Raw genomic sequence first — 7,596 nt, 5'->3', positions numbered from 1 at the left:
TCTTTTGGATGAAACAATGTGACTTGTTAGCTCCTCGTCAATACATTGTTTCTAACTTATTCACAAGCGACAAAGGAGTTGAGGAAATAACAGCTAGAAGGGTAAAATGGTAATTTAGTAAATCCCGACTAGCTGATGACATTCATGAAGGGTAAACATAGATAATATTCAGTGGATCCGCTCATCATAATTAGGTTGAATTCTTGAGTAGAAAATAAATTCATTTGAATCGAGAGATTTTCAGTGTCAACTCTTTAGTGGAGTCAGTTGACATTAAGCTAAACTTGGAAAAGGTTTGTGAACTTTTGAGTCCAAGTGTTTAGCTCAAGCTTTGTTCATTTGGGTCCATGAGGTCACTGTCACGAATCACATCGAGTAGGAATAGTTAAACTGGAAGCTAAGTCAAAACAAGAACGAAAATTGTCAAAAGGGTATTTTTGTCTTTTGAGACATATGATGAAATGAATGTCAATAAATTTTTTGACAAGTTCATTTGATGACTTAATGTCACTCGGCCATAACTTGATTATTGGGCCTTGTGAATTAATTTTATTTCATAAGAATTTTATTGAAAATTCTTAATGGGCCTTTTTCATGTTGTCATGAACAAGTGGAAAAGCTTCTAGAAGGCCTTTCTTGAATGAGATAGGCGCCCAACATACCCAAGAGATAGAGAGAATATTTTGTGCATAAATGTATGAAGATACTTGCCAAAAGAAAAAGAGGAAACAAATTTCCTCTAAGGGAAATGAGGTAGGCGCCCAAGTTGAGAAAGAAGCAAGGCAAGGAACAAAAAAGGAAACACATCCAAGGCTTAATGAAGCCTACCTTGGCCGAGTATGTCATAGAGGAAAAGATGAAATTGGCTCATGAATATGTGATATTCTATAGAAGAGGAAACTACCTTATTGAAGGTAAGACATCTCCTATAAATAGGAGCCTCATTCTTCTCATTTTTCTCATTCCACATAAGTTAGAGATTGAGAGCTTCTCTCTCTAGACCTTGTGGTGGCCGAACTCCTCTCTCTCTCTCTAGTTTATTTTCGATTTTTGTTTTGGCACTAGGTCCTCATTTGACCTAGTGTTTAGCTCTGCGACTTCAAGACTCGTTCTTAAGTCGTAGTGTTTAAAAGTGCCCACTCACTAATTCCTTTTCTCTCGAGTGATTTAGTGATAGAAACTTTCGTGGTTGCTCCAGGTGCCGAGGAAAGAAAGAGAGGCGTGCTGCGAGGGGAGACGAGCGTTGCAAACTTTCCAAGAGCTTCTCAAATATCAAGCTTCAAGAAAGGTTAGTAAACTTCTTAGCTCATAATAGTTTTTAATTACGTGTACTTGCTCTTTGTCTAGGTTAGTAAAAAAAACCGTTTTTACTTGTAAAAGAAAATTTTTAAAATTCCGCCGCTTACCGAAGCGTTAATTATTTTCTTAAACCCTAGATCGATTCCAACAACTTGTTCTTGAGTCGTCATGTTTAAATGTGCCAACACACTAAATCCTTCTTATCTCGAGTGATTCATGTGATAGAAACTTTCATGGTTACTCAAATTCCCGAAGAACGTTGAAAAACGAGCTACGTGGAGAGACGAGCGATTCAACCTCCACAAGCTTCTCAACGATCAAGCTACGTAAAGGTTAGTAAACGAGTAATTGCTCTTAGATAGTTTTAATTTGATCTTGTCGCTTGAACAAGAGTTAATCTTTGTCTAGGTTAGTAAAATTCGTTTTAACTTGTTTAAAGAAATATTTAAATTCCGCCGCTTGAACAAGCATTAATCTTTTCTTAATCCTAGATCTATTCCAACAATTTACTTCGTGAGTAGTGTCCCGAGTCCACGAGTCGACTTAGAAGTCCTCGTGTCGAATCTACGTGACTCCTCGAGTGGAGTGTACTCATCGAGTCGAGTCCGAGTCCACGAGTCGACTTACAAGTCCTCATGTCGAATCTACGTGACTCCTCGAGTGGAGTTTACTCATCGAGTCGAGTCTCGAGTCCACTAGTCGACTCACAAGTCCTCGTGTCGAATCTACGTGACTCCTTGAGTGGAGTTTAGTCATCGAGTCGAGTCCCGAGTCCACGAGTCGACTTACAAGTCCTCGTGTCAAATCTACGTGACTCCTCGAGTGGAGTTTACTCATCGAGTCGAGTCCCGAGTCCACGAGTCGACTTACAAGTCCTCGTGTTAAATCTACATGACTTCTCGAGTGGAGTTTACTCATCGACCCGAGTCCCGAGTCCACGAGTCGACTTACAAGTCGTCGTGTTGAATCTATGTGACTCATCGAGTGGAGTTTACTCATCGAGTCGAGTCCCGAGTCCACGAGTCGACTTACAAGTCCTCGTATCAAATCTACGTGACTCCTCGAGTTGAGTTTACTCCTCGAGTCGAGTTCCGAGTCCATGAGTCAACTTACAAGTCCTCGTGTCGAATCTACGTGACTTCTCGAGTGGAGTTTACTCCTCGAGTCGAGCCCCGAGTCGAATCGTCGTGAATCGTCGTGTCCCGAGTCGAATCGTCGTGACTTCTCGAGTGGAGTTTACTCCTCGAGTCGAGTCCCGAGTCCATGAGTTGACTTACAAGTCCTCATGTCAAATCTTCAAGACTCCTTGAGTGCAGTCTACTCCTGGAGTCGAGTCCCGAGTCCACGAGTCAACTTACAAGTTGTCACAACCCGCGACCTCTCGTCGGTGGTTCACGAGCCGCGACGGTGGGTTACGTCATAAGTCTCAACATCAATATATATATAACAATATATCTCATATCAATAGAATCATAACTACAAGAAAACAAGGTATCAGAGACTAATTATTTAGTCTCCGATACCTGACAAATGGTCTCGAATGAGTATTCGAGACTGATTTTCAGTCTCCTAGGCTAGTCTCGGATACCTAGTGGCGGATGCTACTATCAAGGACTAAAAGTCAGTCTCGGATGCGCCGTAATATTCATGACAAAGAATTAGTCTCAGATACCAGATTTTTCAGTCCTTAATAAGGCCGGCCGAGAACTCGTATTTAGTCACTAATAAGCATGTTCTTTTAGTCCCGAATAACGTGGGTGTTAGTCTCGGATAACGTGACTGATTGTTAGTCTCGGATAATGTGACTGATTGTTAGTCTCGGATAACGGATTGTTAGTCTCGGATAATTTGATTTACGAACTTATTTTTAGTCTCAGATAACGGATTTTGTCTTTGATGTAGAGCTTTCGATATTGATTTTCAGTCTCCAATACAGTGGCATCTGTGACTGTTTATTTAGTCTGGTCATGTTTCTTTGGAGACTAAATTTTAGCTCTAAAAAAATCTGAGAGTACATAAGAATCTAAAATAAGCTTCCTCAGAATAGCTTTCGTACCTACAAATTCGTAAATAAATTTAATATAAAATCATGCACAATCGTCAAAACAATAATCCAAATATATCCAAATCTATACTGCAAAAAAATCTAAGATAAATGAAATATTAAAGTTGAATCTGACATCCGCGATTTACTAACGCCCTTGACGTGGTATGCCATTGGAGTTCTCATTTCATTGATCACCACTTCCTTCGTTGCTCGTAGATGAAACCATGGTCGAGTCAAAATCATCAAACTTAGTAGCTAGATATTCTTGTAGTCTGTTCAACTTCTCTTGATTTTGTTCCTTTTCCTCCCTAAGTTTATTATGAAGATCTTCAATTTTACTCTTTAGCTCTTCATTCTCATTCGAAGCTCGTGGAGATGGTTCCACCGCTGAAATTGTAATCGCTGTTTTTCGGACAACGATTTAGGAACCCAAAGTGGTTAGACCCAAGGCCACGACCTCGGGGTCGTTCGCCGAGTCTTGGGGCTGGCTCTCGTTGTCACGAGGTCGCCCTCCTAGAAGGTGTGCGAGGCTTCGGAGGCCGTATCTCGAGCTCGTCGCTCGGTCGGCCACGGAGGTGACAGGCAATTGACTCATCTATCGAGAGTTTTGCCGTTGAAGGATGAAGAAGAGTGGTAGAGGGAATGCGTCGCCAAGGTCGAGAGATCCCCTCCTTCTAGCGCCAAAATGTTGTCGCTGTTTTTTGGACAACGATTTAGGAGCCCAAAGTGGTTAGACCCAAGGCCATACCAAGTAGTCTCACTTCGGCTCGAGCATGTCGGACTTGGTACCCCAAGTCGTCCCTTAGCTGTGAATGTCCCTTGAGTTCGTCAGAGTACCTGAAAAGGGGTGAAGAACAGGTGAACTAGGAAGGGAAAAACAGGGGGTGCCTCTGTTTACCTCTCCGACGCTCAACATTAGTAGGATTGAGGTGGAGTATAGAGGTTTTAGAGGTGGTGAGAGGCCAAAGATGAGCAAAACGAGTGAAGTACGAGTTCGACAGCGTTTCGGGACTCAAAATTGGATTACCTTTGGGAGAGGACGGACCTCTCTATTTATAGGCGACCAAGGGGTGTTTGGAGAACCCATTCGCCGAGTGAGCTTCTTGGGTCGGCCATTGGCCGAGTGAACTTCTTGAAAGGTTCACTTGGCTATTGGCCGAGTGAAGTGCATGGCCGGCTGAAGGTTCACTCGGCCAATGGCCGAGTGAACTACTTGAGAGGTTCACTAGGCCATTGGTCGAGTGAACTACATGGCCGGCTGAGGGTTCACTCGGCCAATGGCCGAGTGAATTGCTTGAGAGGTTCACTCGGCCATTGGCCGAGTGAACTGCATGGCTGGCTGAGGGTTCACTCGGCCAATGGCCGAGTGAACTGCTTGGGAAGTTCAGTCGGCCATTGGCCGAGTGAACTGCATGGCCGGCTGAGGGTTCACTCGGCTAATGGCCGAGTGAACTGCTTGAGAGTTTCACTTGGCCATTGGCCGAGTGAACTGCATGGCGGGCTGAGCATATGGCCGGCCGTGGGCCGACTGTCCCTTGGACTGGCCATGGGCCGGCTGAGCACATTGCCGGCCATCGGCCGGCTGACCCTTGGGCCGGCTATTGGCCGGCTGAACCTTGGGTCGGCCATTGGGTTGGGCCGGCCAATGGCTGGGGCAAGGTTTCGCCGCCCGAGGCCTCGCGCCGGTCGCGTGGGTCGAAGTGACGCCTTTGTCCTCGTCGGTCCGAGATGGGCCGACAACATTAGCCCCCCGAGTTTCTGGTCGAGCGTGGGTCGAGTGGAAACTCAATGCTTGAGCAGACGCGCGGACCTGGGGCAAACGCTCTCGAGTTTGTGGTCGCGTCGCAGCAGGGCTTTCAATCAATTGCGAGGTACGGCTTTTATGCTTCGGGAGGGACGGTTTTTATGCGTCGTGAGGGACGGCTTTTGTGCGTTGCGAGGGACGGCTTTCTTTTTACGTGTCTTATGTTCTTAACATACTATCGTAGTTGATTCGCACGGCTTTGTCGGTGCGCGTCTTATTTTCTCGACTTACCAATGAAGGCGTGATTGACTTGCACGGTTTGGTGATGCATGGCTTATTTTCTCGATTTACGAACGAAGGCGTAATCGATTTGCACGCCTTTGTTGGTTTTGCTCGGCTTATTTTCTCGACTTACCAATGAAGGCATAATCGATTCGCACGTCTTGATGGTGCGCGGCTTATTTTCTCGACCTACCAGTGAAGGCGTGACCGATTTGCATGGCTTGGGCCTCGGGGGGCCTTGGTGTCACGTTGGTGTGAACGGGTTTTCCGTTGACGCTGGCTAGACCAGTTACGTCCGGCGGACGCAGGCCTTTGAAACCCATTTGTGACTCGCTGCCTATTGGCGCACGAGCTGGGCGGCGAGCGCGGTGCCACATTTGTGTGGCCAGGTTTCCCGTGGACGCTGGCTAGACCAGGTACGTCCGGCGGACGCAAGCCTTTGAAACCCATTTGTGACTCGCTGCCTATTGGCGCACGAGCTGGGCGGCGAGCGCGGTGCCACATTTGTGTGGCCAGGTTTCCCGTGGACGCTGGCTAGACTAGGTACGTCCGGCGGACGCAAGCCTTTAAAACCCATTTGTGACTCGCTGCCTATAGGCGCACGAGCTGGGCGGCGAGCGCGGTGCCACATTTGTGTGGCCAGGTTTCCCGTGGACGCTGGCTAGACCAGGTACGTCCGGCGGACGCAAGCCTTTGAAACCCATTTGTGACTCGCTGCCTATTGGCGCACGAGCTGGGCGGCGAGCGCGGTGCCACATTTGTGTGGCCAGGTTTCCCGTGGACGCTGGCTAGACCAGGTACGTCCGGCGGACACAGGCCTTTGAAACCCATTCGTGACTTGCTGCCTATCGGCGCACGAGCTAGGCGGCGAGCGCGGTGCCACATTTGTGTGGCCGTTCCACCTCACGAGCGTGGCACCCTTGGGTGCGCGTGTCGTGTGATAGGCGGGGTTAGGTGTAGACTTGATCCCCTGTCAAGTGTGGCACCTTAGTGCGCTGGTCGCGTTTTCGGGTTGAGTCTCTTGGGTCGAGTCTTGTGCCCTTGTGAATGCGATGCCATGGCGCGTGCGTCACGCTTGGGGACTCAATTGGCCCATTCTTTCTCTCACGAGAGCGTCGTGGACCGAATTTTGGTTTACCGTTTGTAGAGTTGGCACGAGGACTTATCAGTCGACTCATGGACTCTGTACTCAACTCGAGGAGTAGACTCAACCCGAGAAGTCACGTGCAGAGTCGGTGTGAGGATTTATCAGTTGACTCGTTGACTCGGAACTCAACTCGATCAACTCGAGGAATCATGTGAAGAGTCAGCACGAGGACATAGCAGTCGACTCGTGGACTCGACGCTCAACTCGAGGAGTGAACTCAACTCGAGGAGTCATGTGGAGTCAGCACGAGGAGTAGTTAGTCGACTCGTGGACTCGGTACTCGACTCGAGGAATGAAATCAACTCGAGGAGTTATGTGTGGAGGCAGCGCGAGGACTTATCGGTCGACTCGCGGACTCGGGACTCAACTCGAGGAGTGAACTCAACCCGAGGAGTGAACTCAACTCGAGGAGTTATGTAGAGTCGGCACGAGGAGTAGTTAGTCGACTCGTGGACTCGGTACTCCACTTGAGGAATGAAATCAACTCGAGGAGTTACGTGTGGGGTCACCGCGAGGACTTATCGGTCGACTCGCGGACTCGGGACTCAACTCGAGGAGTGAACTGAACCCGAGGAGTGAACTACTCAACTCGAGGAGTGAACTGAACTCGAGGAGTGAACTACTCAACTCGAGGAGTGAACTCAACTCGGGGAGTCATATAGAGTCGGCACGAGGAGTAGTTAGTCGACTCGTGGACTCGGCATTCGACTCGAGGAGTGAACTCAACTCGAGGAGTCATGTGCATAGAGTCAACACGAGGAGCCATCAGTCGACTCGTGGACTCGGACTTCAACTCGAGGAGCGACCTCAACTCGAGGAGTCATATGGAGTCGGCACGAGGAGTAGTTAGCTGACTCGTGGACTCGGTACTCGACTCGAGAAATGAACTCAAGTCGAGGAGAAATGTAGGTCGGCACGAGGAGTGGCTTGTCGACTCGTGGACTCGGTACTCGACTTGAGGAATGAACTCAACTCGAGGAGAAATGTAGAGTCCGTCTCTCTCTGGGATCTCCGGCCTAACCATCGGCCCCTTGAGACTTTGTTATGCTTTTATTTTTTTGTTTTTGAGTTTGTTTT

The sequence above is a fragment of the Urtica dioica genome, chromosome 8 (assembly GCF_054948205.1).
Source record: "Urtica dioica subsp. dioica isolate 48M chromosome 8, U.dioica_male_clone48M_v1_H2, whole genome shotgun sequence".
In the NCBI taxonomy this organism is placed as follows: domain Eukaryota; kingdom Viridiplantae; phylum Streptophyta; class Magnoliopsida; order Rosales; family Urticaceae; genus Urtica; species Urtica dioica.
Note: the sequence above shows the minus strand (reverse complement) of the source record.